General features: G+C 54.6%; 1 long non-coding RNA gene across 1 annotated transcript; it reads left to right on the plus strand.

Moving 5' to 3' along the window:
* Positions 1-617: 617 nt before the first annotated feature.
* LOC141422449 (uncharacterized) lies at positions 618-6,166 on the plus strand. The gene is made up of 3 exons (XR_012447004.1): positions 618-734; positions 2,388-2,488; positions 6,050-6,166. It is a non-coding gene; the product is annotated as an uncharacterized lncRNA (long non-coding RNA).
* The last annotated feature ends 13,589 nt before the right edge of the window (positions 6,167-19,755 follow it).

The following is a 19,755-nucleotide window of genomic DNA, read 5'->3' on the forward strand; positions in this document are numbered from 1 at the left end:
AGCTACTCTGGACACAGGAAGATCTTGGTTTAAAGCCAACCTGGGCAAAATAGTAGCAAGACCCTATCTCAAAAGTAAGCTGAATGTGATGGTTTGTATCTATAATCCCAGCTAGGTGAACCACGGTTTGAGAATGGCCTTGAGCAAAAAGCACAATACCCTGCCTAAAATATAACTAAAGTTAAAAAGGGCTGGGGGTGTGGCTCGAGCGGTTGTGTGCCTGCCTAGCAAGCACAAGGCCATGAGTTCAAATCCCAGTATCACTGAAAAGAAGAGAAGGAGAAGGATGAGGGAAGGAAAGGAGGGAGGCTGGGAGGGAAGAAGGAAGGAGGTAGGAAAGCAGGAAGGAAGGCAGGAAGGAAGGGAGGGAGGGAGGGAGGGAGGAAGGAGGGGTAGGAGGATTCTGGCAGGCAGGGTTCAAGTTCACAGCAAATGCCCAAATGCCAGGTGAGAAGACAGCAAACCACAAAGTGCCCAGGCGCAGCTGGCGTGGGCACAGCCACACAAGCATGAAGAGAAGTAGAGGCCCCATGCCCAGCCTCCATCCACGTGGCCACGCCTGGCCTGACGATTGTCTTCCTCTGGGCCTTTTTCTACTCTCAGACAGTGTGGACACAGTTCGGTGTCACTCCTGGAATGACAAACCATCCCGTGAGGGCAGGGGGGCTGCCTGGCATTCCTTGGCTTCTGGATGTCTGGAATCCGCCCTCACCCAGCAGCCCCTGGTGATTCAGGTGAGAGCACAAGACACAAGTTCCTTTTATAAGCTTAAACACACTTTTTTCCTTTGTGACAGGGTTTCGCTATGCAGTCCAGGCCCACTTAGAATTTGCGATCTTGCTTCCATGTTCTGAGTGCTATAAACACGAATTTTTCTTTTTTGAGGGGTCGGGGGGGGGGGGAGGGTTGAACTCAAGACCTCATGCTTGCTAGACAGGAGCTCTACCACTTAAGCTTCCTCCCCAGTCCTTTTGTCCTTTAGTTACTTTTAAGGTAAGGTCTCAAATTTTACCCGGGATTAGCCAGAACTGTGATCCCCCTACCTACACCTCCTGAATAGCTGGGATTACAGGCATGTACCACCATACCCTGCTGTAAACACAATTTTCTAGCGGGTTCTTTTCCTGTGGAGGTGAAGTAAGTGACAGCACTTGGGTTCGGGGCTGCAGTAGGAGAAGCAGTGGGGTGCTGAGCAAGAACTTTCTTTTCTGCTTTCAGAGCAAAGAGGCTGGCAGTTTCTGCTTTCAGGGAAACCACTTCCGAAGGCCGGCACAGTGATCACAGCCAGGCCCCACGGGGCTGGGCACGCACCAGCCAGGGTCCTCCTCTTGTTTGGACCGGTCCCCTTGGAGCCCTGGGAACAGTCCTGGGATGCATGTGGGTCACACATACTGGAATTTGACCCTTTCCTGCCTGATATCTGGCCAAATAAACCCCAGGGCAGGGGCTGTCATCTCGAAGAAAGAAGAGTGACAGACAACCCCAAGGCCATCAGCCAGTGGTCAGGACCTCCCAGGAGCAGGCACACAGACCCAGCTTTGGCCCCAGGCAGTAAAAAATGCCAGGGCCTCGAGGTACTGTTGGGTACCACCTCAACCAGGGCTGGCTCTCAGCCTTGCACTCTCACCCAGAGCAAGGGTGGAGATTAACCTGCTACCTTCCACTGATACAACTTAATTGTGTCCCCAAATTCCTGTGCTGAAGTCCTAACCTTCAGTATCAGAGGAGGTAAGGAGTCATTGCAGATCTAATTAAGTTCCAATGGGGCCAATAGAACTGGTACCCTTAAAAAAAAAAAAAAAAGGGAAAATTTGGATGCAGAGACAGACACAGGAGGAGAACTGGGCATCTACAAGCCACGGAGAGAGGCCTGGGATGCATGCCTCTCTCACGGCCACAGAAGGACCTGAGCCTGTGTGACTCAATCACAGACTTCTGCCCTCTGGGACGATGAGATGACACATTTCTGTTGTTTGAGCCTCAAGTCTGCAGCAGTCCCAGGATATTGTTGCAGTAGCCAGAACAGAGAGGGATGGGGGCTTGGCAGAGGTCACACAGCACAAGTGGAGGAAGGGGCTTTGACCCACCTCCTACCCCAGAGGCTCCAAGGCATCAGGGGTGGAGGGAGAGCCCTTCAAATATGTGTCAAGCCAGACTGTCTGGCTCCAATCCCCAGCTTTGTAATATGACTTAGCCTCTCTGTGCCTCAGTTTACCAAGCTGTAAACTGGATATAATGGTGGCATAACCTCCCTGCCTTCTTGTAAGGATGATATGAAATAACAGGTGTGGACACCTAGAAGTACAGCAGGCAGGATTCTAAGTGCTGGCCATACAGGGTAGACTCAAGCCACATGTCCACCAGGGGTTGTCACTGCTATTTTATAGATGGTGACCTGGAAGGCAGGACAGAAGCCCATGTCAAAGGTTTCATGGCCAGGAGCCACATGCCTCATCACTGATGCTGCCTCAACACAACATGGAGACAGGTGAGTGGAAGAGCGAGAGGAGACGGTGCCCACCAAGGAGGGAGCCCACAGGCCACCACACTTGACCCTCTGAAGGCACAGCTGTTCCTGGACTGTTTGGCCCAGCCCCTGACCTTGGGGACACAGAGAGGCACCGCCCCTCACTCACTCAGGTGGCTGTTCAAAGCATCATAGGTACCACAGCACGAGTTGCCATGGCAACACTTCAGAGACAGTCAGGGCCCTGGCCTTGGGACCAGCACAGTAGATGGGAGGTCTCAAAGTTCAATGTCACTCATCCACGCAACCCCGACTGGTTCATCCCACAAAGCTTCGCTCACTGCCCGCCTGGGGCAGGGCAGGACTCAGGCTCAGAGCCAGGGAGAGTGCGGTAGGTAGAACTCTAAGCGGGTTCTCAGCACCCGCTGAGCAAGACTGTCAAGTGGCAGGTGTCGCCCTGTGATTTGGTTGCGTTATATGGCAAAGGTAGACGGGTTCCTTCAGAAGTGACAAAAGTCCCTAATCAGCTATCTTCGAGTTAACCAAGAGCCGAGAGTGGACTGGAGAGAACCAGGCAAGTCCTTCAAAACTGGCCCGGAGATCAGAGACCCTCTGCCTGATGGCCTTGGAGAGTCAGTCACTTGAGCCCCACTGCTGCAAGGGGACCAAGTGTTCACAACACAGAGCCGGGAGAAGATCCCAGCCCTCAGAGGGAACCTGGCCCCGTGGACACCATGGGCACAGCTTTGTAAGGTGGAGGCTCAGCAAAGCCTCACACCCCCCGCCCCCCGCCCCCCGCCCACCTGAACTTCAGCTCTTTTTAGCCTTTGACCTTGTGCTACTCCTGGGTTCCATGTTTGCAGGCTCAGCCAACCTTGGATCCACAGTATTTTTTTAAAAAAAGATCGCAACTGTACGGAGCAGATTCGGACGCGTTCTCGATGTGATAGGGTGTGCCGCCATTTACAGCGTGTTAGGTACCATACACCATCCAGAGCTTACAGTGTGCTGGGTGATGTGAGGAGGTTTTGTGCAGACGCTAGGCTACCTTCTTTCAGGGATGGGAGCGTCTGTGAACCTGAGTGTCTATGGGGGTCTGGGAGCCAAACTGCCATGCAGACTGAGGGACTGTGGCAATTCGTATGCACCATGCAAAGTCAACACAGAGAACAGGTATCCCCAGCCAACTGCAGAGCCTGCAGGAGAGCAGCCAATGCCCGCTAATTCCCTCGTGCCATCCTCACCCATCCAGCACACTGCGGCTGGGTTCCTGTGTGCGCAGGGCATAGGGCTCTCAAGTGGACCTCGGGTGGCCCACCCAGAAGCTCAGACTCCACACGGGGACCACTGAGGCTGCCTGAGCTCCATGTGGATTGTGAGTGCTCAGAAACACCAGGGGGCCCTGCTTTGGTTGTAGAGCCTGGAATAGTCCAACGTGGAACTGGCCACTGGGCAGGGTGCAGAGAGCTGAGACTGGCCAGCTGCCCTTGTCCACTCGTGTTTGTGTGCTGGTCATCCACTCTCTGACCTGGACTCCATCCCCAAGTCATTCCAAGTCCCTGTCCTTCCCAGGGATCAGGTCTGCCTCTCTGTGCTCTCTGGCTGCCCCTGTGTGACTGTCTCAGACTACCCAAAGGACTGCCTGCCCATACCACTTGGACAGCTGTGTGGCCAGAAGTTCTGCCCTGGGGTCCCCATATTCAAACATGGCCATGATCCTGTCTATTTCCCCCAACATACAGGGTCTAGAATCCACTGTTTGTGCGGCCTCCCTACTTGCCCAGCTCTCTCAGGCTTCTTGGGGCTCCCAGACTGGCCGTGTGGCCAGTGTTGAGGGTCCTGGCACCTTGGCACACTCTGCTGAGCCCCTCCACGCTCTGGAGCTGCCTCAGCAGTGTCACATGAGTCCTGCCCACAGCTTGGTGGAGCAAGCTGGCTCAACAGACCCGCGTCACAGAAAAAGAAACCAAGGCTCAAACTGGGGACACCACTTGCACAAGGGCATTGGGGGAAAATGCGGGAGAGACAGGCCAGACCTCGAGTCTCCAGGTATCCGAGCTGTTCATTCCTGCAGCTGAATGACTGTGACCCCAGGGCCTTTGCTTGTCCATCCTCCTCTGGACGAGCAGCTGAGTGGTGGGGCTCTTGCAGCTGCAGCCATGTGGACATTGCAGACAAGACTTTGTGACTCTCGTTAACTTCCCTTTGGTCGGAGCCAGAAGTCAGTGGCTGAGTCACCCAGTAGATGCATGCTTCACCGTGACCAATCTGCCAAGTTTCCCAAAGGGGTCACCCAGTGCGGTCACAGTGTGGGAGAGCCCCAGGCACCCCACGGCCCTGTGGCCCTCAGCGTGCTCAGCCTCCTCCATGGTGGATGTTCTCATGGGCTCCAGGAAGGGGCATCGCCCTGTGTCTTTGTCAGGGACTCCAAGTTCATGTACATGAGGCACTGCCGTCCCAGGGCTCGCCGGCGTTCTGCTCTTTCCTTTTTAGAAGTCTTCTGGGAGAATCTCTGTTGCTGTTTCAAGTTCATTATCCTGTGATGTCTGATCCCCATCGATTGTTTTGTGTGTGTCGTGTGTGTTGTGTGTGCGCACGTGTGTGTAGATGGTTTCCTGACAACAAGCTCAGTGCAGGTCTCCAGGTGCCCTCCCTGCTCACCTGAGCAGGTGCAGCGCAGGCCTCGGGCTGGGCCCTCCGTCCACTCACTCCAGCCAGGGGACTGTCCCTTTTCTAATCCCATGGAAGGCCCACCTGTGGCTCCCTTTGCTTTGTGAATAAGGTTCAAGCTCTTCATCACAGGCCGCCTCTTCCTCCCTGCCCTCCACCTGCCCCACTCACTTGGCCCTTGCACCCTGAGTCTCCTTTCACATCCAACACCCATCCCACCCTGTCTGCCTCTGTGCTTTGCCCGTGTGCACCCCCATTGGGAATCGCACACATGCACGCACACTGCCATGCTTCCGATGTACATCGAGTGGGTATCCCATGGGTTTCCGGTGGAAGAAGATTAGGTTGCGGGGGGCACTGCCCTGGGAAGAGGTCAGTGTAGTTCTCCTGGGAACCTGGTCAGTCCTAGCAGAAGTGAGCTATCGTAGAGCAAGTGCAACCCACACACTCCCCTCCCTGGGCATGTGGCCTATTCCTTCTCTGCTTCTCCACCATGTTGGCTCAGCCAAAGAGGCCTCACCAAAAGCCGAACAGGCGGGGCTGCTCAATCATAGACTTTCAGCCTCCAAACTTGTGAGCTAAATAAGTCTTATTTCTTTATAAGTATTCAGCTTCAGGTATTTTTGTTATAGCAACAGAAAACAGGCTAAGACAAGCACTCATACACACACGTACTCCTGCACAGGCACACAGACGAGTACACAGACACACGCATGTGCACACGTGCTCACAAGGCACACACTTGCACACAGACATTTATGCTCATGCTTGTGCACACACACGAGCACACGTGCCTGTCTGTCACACGGCTGGCTCCCACTCTTCCGGGTGATCTCTGGCCATTTTCATAACTGTCTTTGTCTGATTCTCCTTCAGAAATGGATTTTACTTTGTTCTGTCCTTTGTCCCCAGGGTCAAGCATAGGGGCTCAATGAATGCACGAATGACCAGACAGACAGAGGGAGGCTTTAATGCAATGCGAGGTGACCCTCCAGTCAGTGGCTTTGATCTCCAGCCCTTCACCTTCACGCTGTGGCCATCAGCAGCTCAGGTAACCACTGCTGACTTCTGCTTCTTGTTGGTGGAGCACGCAGGCGTGGTGTGGCCCTCTGCGTAGAGCTCCATCTCATCTCGTCTTCCCCACTGGGCCCACAGCTGTCTCCTGATCTGGCTCGGTGTCTAGCATGCAGCAGCCTCTCACTAAATACAGTGTGGGAAGGAGGCCCACCCTAAAGGCTAAAGCCACTGCAGGGCCCCCCCACTGACCCAGCTCCCCTCACCATCCCCAGCCCATTTTCCCCATCACTCTTGCCCTCTGCAAAAGGCTGGCAGCCTCAGGGGAGTGGAGTCTGCTGCTGCCTGGAAGGCAGGCTGCTCTTGGGTGCCTGAGAAACCAGAAGGAGGGAGGCTGAAGGGAGGTGACCTGAGGAGCTTGAGTTGCTGGTGTCTATGGGAGGTGGCCAGGCGGCTCCTGCTCTCACTGTTAGTGGCTGGGGAAGCTATGTAAGCCCCCAAGGGCCCTCGCTATATGGCCGTGTGACCATTGGATGATGGTCTCCAGGGAACCCCACTGTGATGCTAAGTGAGCCCCAGGAGGAATGAGGCTGTGCTTTCTCTTCTGGGAGCAACCAGGGCTCCATCCTGGGGTGGGAGAAAGCTGTTTCTCCCTGTGTCCCTGGAGGGGCTCTGGTCTCTGTCTTCCTTGGGTAGTTGTTATTAATAGAGACCATCCTCACGTAGTCCCTGAAGTCTCAGTGTCAGATGCTGTGTCAGCAGTCCTCACACAGGATCCCATGGGGACAGTGACAAGGTGCTAATCCATCCAGCAGGGCGCCCGGTAGATGGAGGTTTCTGGATGGAGCTAGTGGAGGGGGGTGGGGTGGGTCTACTGACCTGGTAGGGCTGGGCAAGGCCTGGAGAGAAAGATCCAGAAGTCCAGCTTGGACATGCCGTGGAAGACCCCAAAGGGAACCATCCAGTGGATGGCCGGATATGCGGGTCCGGAGTTCAGAGAAGAGGTCACGGCTAGAGAGACAAATTTGGAAGTCATGGGCTTCAGGATATTTCAATCCATGGGAACTGATGAGGTCACTTGGGAGAAGGGTGGAAAGACAAGAGAGGGAACCAAGGAACCCCAAATCCCATGAGACAGGAGACCTAGGAGGTCAGGGATCCTGGTGTTTCAGATGCCATACTCCCCGACCCCGACAGCACCCTCCAAACTCTGACCACGTGAAAGAGGGTCATGAATGGGGGAGGGGGCGTGGAATGGGGGACCACAGGCTCTGTAGGTAGGCAGGACCTCCCACGTGGACCCTGGGCTCAAAAGATGGGTCCAGCTGTACCCTGGGGGGTGCCCGTGGCTGTCATGGGAGTAGCCTGGAAGGATGGAGCATGGACAAGCTGGATAGAGAAGGAGCTGCTGGGCAGATGTAGAATGTCCCCTAAAGGGATGAGTGTGTGGGACAGAAAGAAGGGCAGGAAGTCCTTGGGAAGGAGGGGGGGGTAAGGTTGGAGCCCCAGAGATGAGGCCAGGCTAAAACAGCCTCCTGACCCCCATCTGACAACCTGGACGCTGCAGCCTGGGGGGTGAAGGGTGCCCAGGCCACACAGCCTGTGCCTGGATGTGCACCCAGCAGCTGCACCCAGAGCCCGGCTTGACCCCACGTATCCACAAAGCTGCCAGGGTTTCCTAGACTTTCTGAAGTTCTCTGTCTGCTTCTCTATTTCAGAAATTAGAGTTAAGTGCTCAGATCAGTAGATGGAACGCCAGAGCAGGTTCGGTGTCCTGGAGAACACTTGTCCCCAGTCCCTGCCTCATTCCAGCTCTGTCTGCTGCCCTGCAGGGTCCTCTGGACTTACCAAAACTGGCCAGGCCCTTGCACAAGCTCTTGCCTCCAGGCCCCAGCTAGGGAAGGAGGGCTCAGGCCCAAATTCCTAGGCAGCTGGGGCAGGGTGGGGAGACCCAGGGAGGTCACTGGATTGGAAGGATCCTCCCAGGGAGAGGTGAAACCAGAGACCTGCGAGAAAAAGGCCCCAGCTGCCTGGAAACCCAGGGCTAGACAAAGGCGGCCGCAGGGGGCCAGGCTTCGGAATGGGGCGCAGCTGGGGCTGCAGGGATGGGGGAGGCCAGGCCCAGGGCGGGGGTGGGGGGGGGTGGGGGGGCAGAGTCAGCCCCACAGGCTCAGATCCTTGACGGATGTCTGTGCTGCTGAGCCCCGGGACCCAAATGCAACCCTCACAGCCCAGCCCAGAGCAAGGGGGCAGGGAGGAGGCTCAAGACCCCACCCTCTGTCAGGGTCTGGAGTCTGCTAGCTGTGAGGGCCTCACCCCGAGGTTGGGAGCCTTGCATTGAATGGGGTGTGGAGGGAGACCAGAGGAAGACCTGGGAGGCCTCTGTCTTGAGGCTCCCTTGCCTGGAATCTAGCAAGGAAGTGGGTATGATTCAGGCCTGGACACCTGGACTGTTGCTGTGTAACTGTGGGTGGCAGCTTGCTACCCTTCGCTGGGCCCAAGGCCTATCTGCAGACCCCAGATTCTGGGAGCAAATGTATTTGGGATCCAGGCTCAGCACCCAGCCAGGCTCCACTCATGTCCCTACAGGAGGCCAGTCATTAGGAACGTGAGCTGCGGGCACAGGTTAGGCGTCCCCACCACCGTCTGCAGGATTCCAGGGCTCTCACTCGCTCACTAGGGGTGGGCAGCAGGCGGGAGGGCTCACCCCGAGCAAATCGCCTTCTTAGAGATTTTCTTTACAGTCTGCTCTCGTGTCCTTTCCCCTTTGTGTTTGGTCCTTTCTTCTCCTGCCGCTCTCTTCCGAGGCCTTTCGGGCCTTTGCATTAGCTAAACACTGCGCCCCAAACAGAGCTTGGAAGCACACAAACCAATTTTAATTTGATCTCCACATTTGGAGGAAGAGACAAGGCCTTTGTCCCCAGGCAGCACAGCCGCCTTCGGAAGTCTTCAAAACAGCCCCCAATTCTCTGCAAGCCTTATTTGCATAATCCACTGGAATGTGGCCCGTGGAGGCCACTGGGAAGTTAATTTGGGGAATAGGTAAGGGGTGGGGTTGGGGGGGTAGAGGGGAAGGAGCTTCAGGGCTCTGGTGCTCTGGTGACCGTAGTCTTAGAATCCATCAGCGTTCCAATACAAAACCTTTACGGCTTTAAGGAGGATATGGTCGGGCCACCCTCCCTTCCAGTGGCCTCTGGGTTCTTCTAGGTATGGAGCTATTTGGACCTTCCAACAGCACGAAGAGCACTGGGAGTGACGGAGCCTGTCCCCCACCTGAGGACTGGCAGGGGCGCTGTCCTGCCAGGGGTTCCTGGCTGCACCTGACCCTCCTCCCCAGTTTCACCTGGGAGCTTCTCCAGCCCCCCCCCCCCCGCCACCACCTGGCAGGTGACACACATGTGTCTTGGCCTGTCACACCCAAGGCATGCTGGTTTGCCATCCAGCACCAATCCATCAGCTGACCAAGGGCAGCGGGCTGGCCCTATAGGAACTGTGGATGCTGCAGCAGGTGGACAGACAGACAGCGGACAAAGACCCTGTCCTTGGGGACTTACAATCTAGGAGAGGAACCGGGGAAAGTGAGGAGGACGGAGAAAGTGAGGCAGGGTCAGTGCTGTGGGTTGAATCTGCCCTGCAAAACTCTGTTCTCAGTCTCTTAACCTGGGCACCTCCCTGTGTGACCTTATCTGGACACAGGGCCTTTGCAGAGGTCATTGAGTTAAGGCAAGGCCACTAGCAGGTCCTAAACCAAGGTAGCTGGCATCATTGTGAAAAGAGGAAACTGGACAGAGACACAGGTAGAGGAATGAGGATGTGAGTGAGGCCTAAGTTGAAACGAGAGTTTTAGACCCAAGGCCCAAACTCCTGGGATTCCACATGCCAGGTCCGGCCACCTACCAGTCCCTAAACTCCAAATAAAGAGGCACTAATGGCAAAGGCGGAGAAAGGAGGCTTATTACACGGTTCAGGACATGCAGTGGGATGTGGAAGAGTGAGCACTCGGCTCAATGTCAGCCATCTTCAGGGCACAGACATGAGTTATAGGTTTAAGTAGACAGAAGAACTGGGGACAGGGGACAAAGGTATGCATGGTTAAAAAGTCCAGGCACAGGTGTGTTCTGGTTGACCACTTTCTCAGTCCAGGGTTCCCAGAGGTGTTCTGGAGAAGTTGTCACCACTGACATCACTTGAGGGGAGCATCTGGTTCCTGTGAGATGCTTGCTCCTGCTCCTGGGTGCAGCCTCATCAATACAGGTCATTGTCCTCATTTGGAGGGGTGGTCTGTCCTGCAAGTCTTCACTGCTCCTTACAGGAAGTTTCAATCCCTTGTCATAGAGATGATATCAGTTCTGTGCTTTCTGGAATCCAAGGTGACTGCAAAGAGCATGGCTTAGAACAAAGACAGACACAAAATGGAAGGCAGATACCAGGCTTTTTTTCTGCTTTTGGTTCATTCGTGGGCCCAAGAAGGAGTCAGTGCTTTTCAGCAAAAGCAGTTTAAACACCTCTTACAGAACCACCCTCTCCTCCCTCGAAGCCTCAGAAGGAGCTCACCCCATGGACACCCTCGCTTTGGGCTTCCAGCCTCCCGACTATGAGATAGTAAGTCCACCATGTCAAAGACCCACCCCAGGGCCCCTGCAGTTTTGCCTTTGCCGTGCTGATGACATTGGGCTGTGTGTTTGGGTAAGTGGTGTCCCCTCCCATAGTCATTATCTTTCCAAGGGGCGAAAGAGGGTGACTGAAGCTCGAAGCACTTGTGAGATTAATGAAGGTGTCTGAGATGGCGATACTTGTATCGGGCAGGAGGTGGACAGGATGGGCTGCACGGATCACCCCTGCATGTCTGCGTATTTGGGCCTCGAAGCGTTCTAGTAAGTTCTCTTGTCCCATTTTACAGTTGGAGAAAAGTACCCGAGGATCAGCGAGGAGAGGCAGCCTGCATGGTCTTGGTCCCCAGTAAGCAAGCGGGTAGCCAGGCCAGGGCGCCTGGGGCAGACACCAGCTCCCTCCTGTAGGATCCCGTCAAGGCTTGGTGGGGGCTTTTGGCTTTTTGGAGGAAACCCCACGCCCAGGCTCTTGTTCCCATGGCCCCAGCTGTTGCCCCATGTCCTTGGGATGAAAACTACTGTAATCTATCTTTTCCTTTCTTGCAGGGTTGCCCTTCCCTCCACTCAGCTGGGCTGAGGCCTTCCTGCAGCCAGACAGGTTTGAAGGGCTTCCACTCAGGGTTCAAACCCCGGTCGACCCAGCCCAGCACATGGGACCATGTTCCACACATGTCCCATGACTGCCTTTGGGACAGACCTTGCATGATTGAAGCTGAATAAGCTGTTTCCCCAGACTCAGCAACTCACACTGTCCCCTTAGTGGCTGCCTGCAGCCTGACCTCCACTTTCTGGGGCTGGGGTGGGGGGGGGGGCAGTGGGACCAGTGGCTGCAGCCTCAGGGGGAGGACCGTGCTGGCCAAGGCAGAGTCCACTGCTCACATGCATGCTGCTTGCTGGATCTCAGAGCTGCCCAGTCCCTGGTAGATTTCCTCACAGCCACAGGGGACACAGGTGTAGACAAATAGCTGCCCAGCCCTCCCTGGGCCCTGGCATCCCAGGAATGTGACCAGTCATGCTGCTGACCCCCCATCCCAGCAGGTGTGTGATGCCTGCCCTGGGCCATCCTGTCCTTCTTGAGAGCTGCCCAGTTCCCAGGGCCACAGCGCTCACTTTTGATTAACCTGGGAAGAAGCCTGTGAGGGGCTGGCCTTCCCAGGGTTCCCCTCGGAGATACTGGGGACCCCAGACTTTGCAGCAGAGCCACCTGGAGGCTGGCAGGTGTGGAGGCAGAAGGAGCTATAGCTGAATGGGCTATTGGAAGGGGAGCCTGGTTAGAGGAAGTAGCTTCCTCAGAGGCATGTCTTATCCCCAGCCCCTTCGCTGTCACTCTGCTTCCTGACAATAAGAGGATCAGCTTTGCTCTGCTCCGTCTTACCCCCACCCCCACCCCCCACCACGATGTGCTGCCTCTCCACAGGCCCACAGCGATGGCAAAGTGACCTGGGGACTGATACTTCATGCCAAAATAAATCCTTCCTCCCTGAAATTGTTTTCCTGGGTACTTTGTCACAGCAATGAAAAGTGACGAATACAGGTTCCCTCAAAGGAGACAGATCACCCATGCAGAGGAATTACAGTCTGCAGAAGGATTACAGCCTCCAGAAGCAGGGCAGGGCTCCCCTTAGGTAACAGCCCTAAGTCAAAGCTTGGGATCTTATCACAGAGTCCTAGGCAGCAGGACTCACGACCCAATTCTCACGGAGTTCTCCCCAAGCTGACAATGCAGGGCATGACCCTTTAGCACCTGACTCCTCTGCCTTTGTCTGCAGGGATCTCAGTCACCCCCAGTCCTGAAAAGACAAATGCTGTAGGGGGGACAAAGCCCTCAGGATCCCACAGCTGGCCATCAGCTTCGGCCCTCCACCCCACATCTCTCCAGCACCTCCCATCTTCCCCAGGCCATCCAGGTCCTGCACCTCTGTGCATCCTGAGTCTTCTGCCTGGATTCTGTCCCTTTCCTCTTGGCAATGACTCCCCTCAAGACCTGAGTTGGCAACCATCCTCCAGGCCTCCAGGAAGCCTTGCAGGGGTCCTTGGTGGTGTCTTCTGCCTCTGCCCTTTCCCTCAGAGCTCTGCAGTGGCCACATTTGTCTCTCCCTTAGGGACCTGCAGGCCTGAGCTGTCAACCTAAATAACAAGCAGAGAGGTTCTCCCATAGTGAATAAATTCATGTAGGAGCCATGTCACAACGGGAACTTGCATGGCAGTGAGTTCATGAGGGTGCCGAGCAGTCGGGCCAAGGGGAAGATGTCCAGAATTGTTTCGATCCAATAACCCTGGACCAAAAGGATTAATAACCTAGGTGTCCATGGATCAGTCACAGGGAAGCATTAGTTAAGGATGAATGGTGGCTGGACAAAGTCCTTGCCTAAGTGTTCTTTGGGTAAGGTTATGGTCCTGACAGCCTTTTGTCATTGCTCTTATGACCAGGCCTGCAGGTATGAAAGCCTTTCTTTGCTTTATTCTTTGGTTAGGTTTTGACACAAGCAACTCCATTTTGATTCTTCCAACTTTCACAGAACTTATGTGCAAATGAGGTCTTTGCCTATCTAATTAAGTCAAGGATCTCAAGATGAGGCTGTGCTGGACAGGGTAGGTCCTAAGTCCAATGACAAGTGTTCTTTTAAGAAGAGGAGAGGAAGAGAGAGACTAGGGCAAGTCTGGTTGTTGCTCAAAGCTGGTGTAGAGGCCAAACAAGGAGACAGTGTGCCTTGGATTTGGACTCTGGCCCAGGGCTAACTGCCCCATCTCTTGCTCTCTTCAATGAAAAGCACAAGGAATAAGACTAAGGAAGGTAGAGCTTGGAGTGATGTGACCACGAGCCAAGGCTTGCTGGCAGCCACCATGGGGGAGGGGTGCAAGACAGAGTCTCCCCCAGAAGGAACCTACTGTGCCACACCTTGAACTTGGTCTCTGTCCTCATGAACCATGAGAGTGCATTTTAGTTGTGTTAGCCCACTGGTGTATGCTAAATGTGGATGAAGCCCCAGGACACGAACACAGGCCCTGCTACCCATCAGCTGTGACCTCCTCCTTCCTCTCCTGAACTCTGTTTGACTCAATAAGCAAGTGGTAAAGGAAGTCACCTGTCCCTGAGTGTCTCACCAGCTGAGGCTTCCAGCTGAAGGCTCGGCTCTCCCCAGGGCTTGGACGGTGGTTCATCCAGCTCCTCACAATCATAGTAAGAGCAGGAAGTCAAGCTTGGGCCCAGCTGATGTGCTCACCAGGATGTGAGCTGGCTCCTCTGACAAGAGACCCCAAAATGTAGGTGCTGAAGCCAGAGTCATTGGTTTCTTTGTCCCATGGTAGCCCAGGTTGGCCATCTGGGACAATATGGCGGTGTGGCACTGGGAACCCAGTCCTCTCAACTTCAAGGGTTACCCTTGTCTACAAAGTTCAAGTTGACACATACCCTCATGTACATCCTAACTTGTGGAGGGGGAAAGAAAACAAGAACTGATACCTGGAGACAGGACCCGGGCACGACACGCGCTCTGATCATGCAACATGCACCACCTGGTTCCAATCACAGGCACTCCGTGCAGATAACAGCGCTAAAGCTCCATGCAGGATGGGCACAGCCTAGGGGACTGGGCAGCGTGTGGTCTTGGGGCCCACTGGTATCCTAAGGAGATTTTGTTGGAATCACTGTCCTCTCTTGATATTTACTGCATTAGAACCGCAAACACAGAGAGACGTAAAACACACGGCTCTGCAGGCCTGGGTTCCATTAGCCAGCACGAGCTGCTGAGACACCCAGGAGCCACTTAAGCCCCAAGGAAGGCTGGAATGGAAGCATGAGCCAGGCAGTACGGCGCAGCTCAAACTTGTCTCTGATCACTACAACCACAGTTCCAAAAGACATCAGAAATGATGTCTTTGTTTTCTGTTGCTCTCACAGAATCCTGGAGTCTGATCATTTATAACAGAAAGAGGTTTATTTAGCCTAAGGTTCTGGAGGCTGGGAAGTCCAACAGCATGGCACTGTTCTGGAAAGAGCCTTGCCTGAGTTACAACATGGCAGAGGGCCTCCCATGGAGAGCTCGAGCAAGCGAGCCAGGGGGAGCTCGCTTTTACACAAAGCTACTCCCTCCATAACCCACCACCCACAAATTCACTCGCCCATGAATGGGTCCAGTGGGACTTTCCAGAGGTCACGTCCCAAGTGATGACACGTCACTGTGACCACTAATGGACCCAGGCTGGCCGAGTTGTGTGCTGTACGTGTTTTGTGTCCGCATTTCCAATGTGGTAGTATCAAGAGAGAACCCTGAGAGCAACGAAATCTTTAGGATCTTTGGCAAGTTTTAGGGTGCAAGTGGGCCTTGAGACCAAGAACTGTGCAGACTAGAATATAATAACAGATATGGGACAGACGGCCAGCAGAAAAACACCTGGAACATACCAGAGTTTGTCAGGTTCAGCCCTCACCACACACATGCGTCCTCATGGAACTGCCCGGGAGTCCAGAGTCCGAGCTTTAGACGTTTCTAACCTGTGCTGGTCCCCGTCACTGAGGCAGTGACAAGGTATCAGCCTGGTGCCCAGCAATCCACTGCAACCTCCCATCTATCCCTGTGTGCCCAGTTGGTGTATTTGCCGCTAACATAAGGAAGAGCTGGTTTTAGTCCTGTCCCTGACACTCCCAAATTGTGACACCCTTCAAAGTTGACTCTGAGCCTCAGTTTCTCATCTTTCCAGTGTGGGGGGGTTATACCCACAGGCCTCTAAGGAGGAGGAACCAGGGGTCACAGGAAGCAGTTGGCACATCCAATGCAGTAGCTTCACAAAGGCCACCCCTGGCACCCTGAGAAGTCCAGGGCGAGTGAATTCTCCAACATGCCCCAAACACCACTCTCTACCTCACTAACCTTCCATGGCTCCCCAGGGCAGTGAAACACCTCCTCAGGTTAGCATTTAAGGTCGGACTTCCCCACCGTGGCTTCAACCCACTTTCCAAGAAAGCTTTCTACTGTACAGCTTTTGGATCCTGTTGCTTTTCCTGAGCCTGGGGGGAGGGGTGTCCCTGTGTGGGACAGACCCCTCTCTTCAGCCACAGGGTCCCTTCCTCTGAAGAGGGAGGCCAGAAGCAGCCCCCACCAGCATTTGTAAACACAAGCCTGCTTTATAACATCACAGACAGAACATGTTTTCCCACTTAACAGGAAATGCAGCCCAATGGCCGGACTCCCCCAGCGGGCCCCAACTCTCCTATGCACGTGGTTCATGAAGCTTGGACAAGGCCAGTGACCAAGGGGGGAGGGGTGGGAACAAGCCCCTCTGGTTTGCAGAGCTCCCCAAGCAGCAGGTCCTGCATAATACACCCCACCTCCTCCCAGGAGGAGAGGTGCAGCTCTTTCCGTGCAGCTGGAGCCAGTCTGAGACATAGGCAAAGAAATGCATTTCTAACCACTCAAGCCCTTGGCCTGTTACAATATCTTGAATGTCAACCCTAATAGCCACAGGGAAGCCCCAGGACTATTGTCAGGAGGTGCAGCCAAGCCTCAGAATGACACAATTGCTCCAGATCGCTGTCCGGTATGGGGAATTAACAACAACAACAACAACAACAACAAAAAACAACAAAAAAACCCCAACCCCCCCCCCACTTGGGGGGCCCTGCAGCAGAGGCAGGCAGCCAGGCTGCGCCAATCACAGCTACGAAACGCAGGCCCCACGCGGAGACGAGCGGGCCGCCGCCGCTGATTGGATCTCGCGGCCTGAAGCTCAGCCAATCCGCTGCCTGGGAAGTCGGGCCATTCATGAAAGCGCCGAGAGGAAGCGCGGGGGTGGGGAGCGCGGGGTTATCGCTGAGCCTCGTGGTCCCCGTCAGGGCCACCAGCCTTCAGTTCTGGCCGTGGCGCGGCCCTCGCAGGGGACACCCGAACCAGGGTCTGCGGGACAGGCTGGGCTTTCTGGAAGGCCTCATGGGCAGGGACTGGCAGCAAGCATGGCCTCTTTCAGTCACTGTGGCCATGAAGCCATTCTTTTTTTTTTTTTTTTTTTTTTGCCTACTGATTGAAATCATCTGTTTTCGGTTCCCCAAACAAATCCATTGAGTTCCCGCTGAGGCTGGGGCCCCGGGCTGCAGAGTCCCGGCCTGTAGCTGTGGTCCAGACCCCGCACGGTTTCATCTTGGATTTGCATGGGCTCCTGTTTCCAGAGACGCCCATGTGTGGGCTTTGGGGGTTGCCTGGGCTTGGGCCTCAGAAGCCACAGCCCAGCCAGGATAGGTGGCCTGAAATGGCCGTTTGCTGGCCTCTGGTCCCCAAGGCCTGGCCCTTGGATTTGGGGCCCAGATGACAGTGTGGCCTAGGACGGCACATGTCCCTGGCATGTCCCACTGTCTGATAGTGCACATGGTGGAGTGGGGTGCTGGCTTCTTCCCTATAGGACAAGACCCCCTTTCCTCCTTAACTTTGGGTCCTTTGCACAGGGCCTGTGTCCAGTTCCATTTGGGCCACGTCCCTGTAAGGCCTGGGTGGGGAGGGAGGCATCTGCTTTTATGCTTCCCCCGACAACATGGGGTGGGACATGCCAGCTGACCACCACCCTCTTCCTTCTTGAGCCTCAGTGCCCTCTATAAAGGGGCCACAAGGATGCATAGCCCTGGGTCATTGTGAGCTTCCAGCAAAATCGCCAACCAAGGCCCAGCACGGAGCTAGTACATGGTGAACACTTATTCACCAACCTTGGTTGTTGTTGGTGACCTCAGTAGTGACACAGCACAAGAGAGGGTCAAGTTCCATTTCCAGCACCAGGAACATGACACAGATCCAGCAGGTACTGTGGGCTCTGGCGTCCTGGGGACCCCCCCTTCGAGCTTTCTCATTGGGAAGATTTCAACGTAGCAAGGGTGTCACCAGTTCCTTCTGGGCCCTGGGTGATGAGGCTCAGCTACTTGACTTTCAAGAGGGTTACGTCAGCCTAAGAGATTGATTTAAAAAGAAAAAAAAAAAATGTGTGTGTGTGGCTGGAGATAGTGAGCGGCCACTCTGCAGCTGGGCCCTTCCAAGCAGCCAGCACCCCTCCCCAGGCTGGGCCCCTGCTTCCCCCAGCAACCTCTGTGTTTGGAGTGGACTCTGCTGCATCAGTTTGGGGAGGGGTGCCCGTGAAGGGTAAGGAAAGCAATGTAGGGGACAGTCAGGACAAGGGTTGCCCCTGCAGGCTGGTCCTGCCACAGGCTGTCTACGAGCCTGAGAGGCAGGAGATCCTGAGTGCAAATAAGGAAGGAGAAAACATCGAGGGTGAGTGAGGAAGCTGTAACCCACCACTTCTCACTTCTGCCCTGGTCTGAATGGGCCTCTCTGTTCGTCTGTTTTCTTAAACCAAAGGTGTTGGGGGTAGAAAGGCCCATGGATTTCCCATCCTGGCTCTGCATGCTGGCTTCAACAGTGCAGGAAAAACTTAAGAACACTTGGTGACCTATTTCAATGTGGGTCAGAGGTGTGGCGAAACCCTGGGTAACTCACAGACAGGTCACTTTACCTCCCTGTCCCTGTCTTTCCTTGTGTGCCAATCATGATTTGATGGAGGCTCAGGCCCAGCCGGTGGACACAGGGGTGGCAGAGAATGTTTTAATACAGTATGCTTTAAAATGTGGCGGCACATAGGGCTGGGTATGGGAGCTCATGCCTGTAATCCCAACTATGCAGGAGGTGGAGGTAGAAGAATCTTAGTCTGAGGCCAGCCAGGGCAAAATCGGGAGACCCTAACTAAAAGCAAAGTAAATCAGAAAGGGCCTGGGGTGTGATTCCAGTGGTGCAGTACCTGCCTAGCCAAAAGAAATGGGGTCATAATTAAAAGTGTACTGGTCAGAACGAACTAAGCTGTGCTGTGGTAACGAACAGCCCCTAAACCTCAATGACTTAAAGCAGAGTTGAAAAACTATGCCTGGAAAGGGCCAGGTGATACATATGTTAGGCTTTGGGGCCATTAAATTTCTGTACACACTCCTCAGCCCTGTCATTATAGCAGAAAAACAGCCCAGGCTCTATGTAAGTGAACAGGCTCTGTTCTGATAACACTCGTTTATAAAAATAGGCAGCGAGCCAAATTTGGCCCATGGGCTGGAGTTTTCTGACCTTGGTTTAAGATAATGAGGACTTGTGCCACCGGTCTCTGGAGGAGCGGGGACCTGCTCAGTGCCCACTCCAGGCACCCAGACTGATGGAGAGTTCATCTTTTCCAGGCCTTCGTCACCATCACGCTTGTGCTGATTCTTGAAGCTTCTGCTCACATTGCATTAACCAAGAAATCCTGTGGCCCCCCTGACCTCAAGGGGGACAGGACAGGAAGAGCCATTTGCCCAGAGAGCAAAGAGCTGGGAGGAGTTATAAGTAGGCTGGAAATGTTAGTCCTCAGAGTTAGAAGAAAAGGTGTCTGGGCCCCTCCTCTGCCACCCGCTGGCCTTATGATCCTTGGCACTCTGCCCATCACCACCTGGGAAATGAAACTGTGAGCCACATGTCCTCTCAGGTCCTTCCAGGCCCAAGAGTAGCATCTCCACCATGGGCTGCTTTTCCTAGCAGGGACTATGAGGTTGTTTTCCAGTGCTAATCCATGGAGCAAGGTCAAGGGTATTCAGGCCAGGGGGGCCACATCGGGCCCAGCTTTGGGAGGGTTTTCCTAACATCCTAGGTTTTGAACCTCACATTCAACTGTCACTTTGTAGCAAGTGTGACTATCAGAAGCTGGACCCAGGCTTAGGGCTAGGTGAGACTCCTAGGTAGAGGAGGATGGGGGAAAAATAAAGTGGACAGGAGAAAGTGGACGGTCACAGGGCTTAGCCCAGCCACTTGTCCAGACCCACGCAGACCACCAGGAGGGGAGGAGCGATGGGAGTCCACTGGACTGAGTCCTGTCCTCTTGCTGCTACAACCTTTTTATGCTCTATGCCTTTCCCTAGCATCCATGTCCATCCCATCATGTCCTTCTGATCTTTATCAAATGCAAGATCTTCCCCGGCCACCCTTTCTAAAACAGCAGCCTCTG

Source organism: Castor canadensis, chromosome 1, assembly GCF_047511655.1.
Source record: "Castor canadensis chromosome 1, mCasCan1.hap1v2, whole genome shotgun sequence".
Lineage (NCBI taxonomy): Eukaryota > Metazoa > Chordata > Mammalia > Rodentia > Castoridae > Castor > Castor canadensis.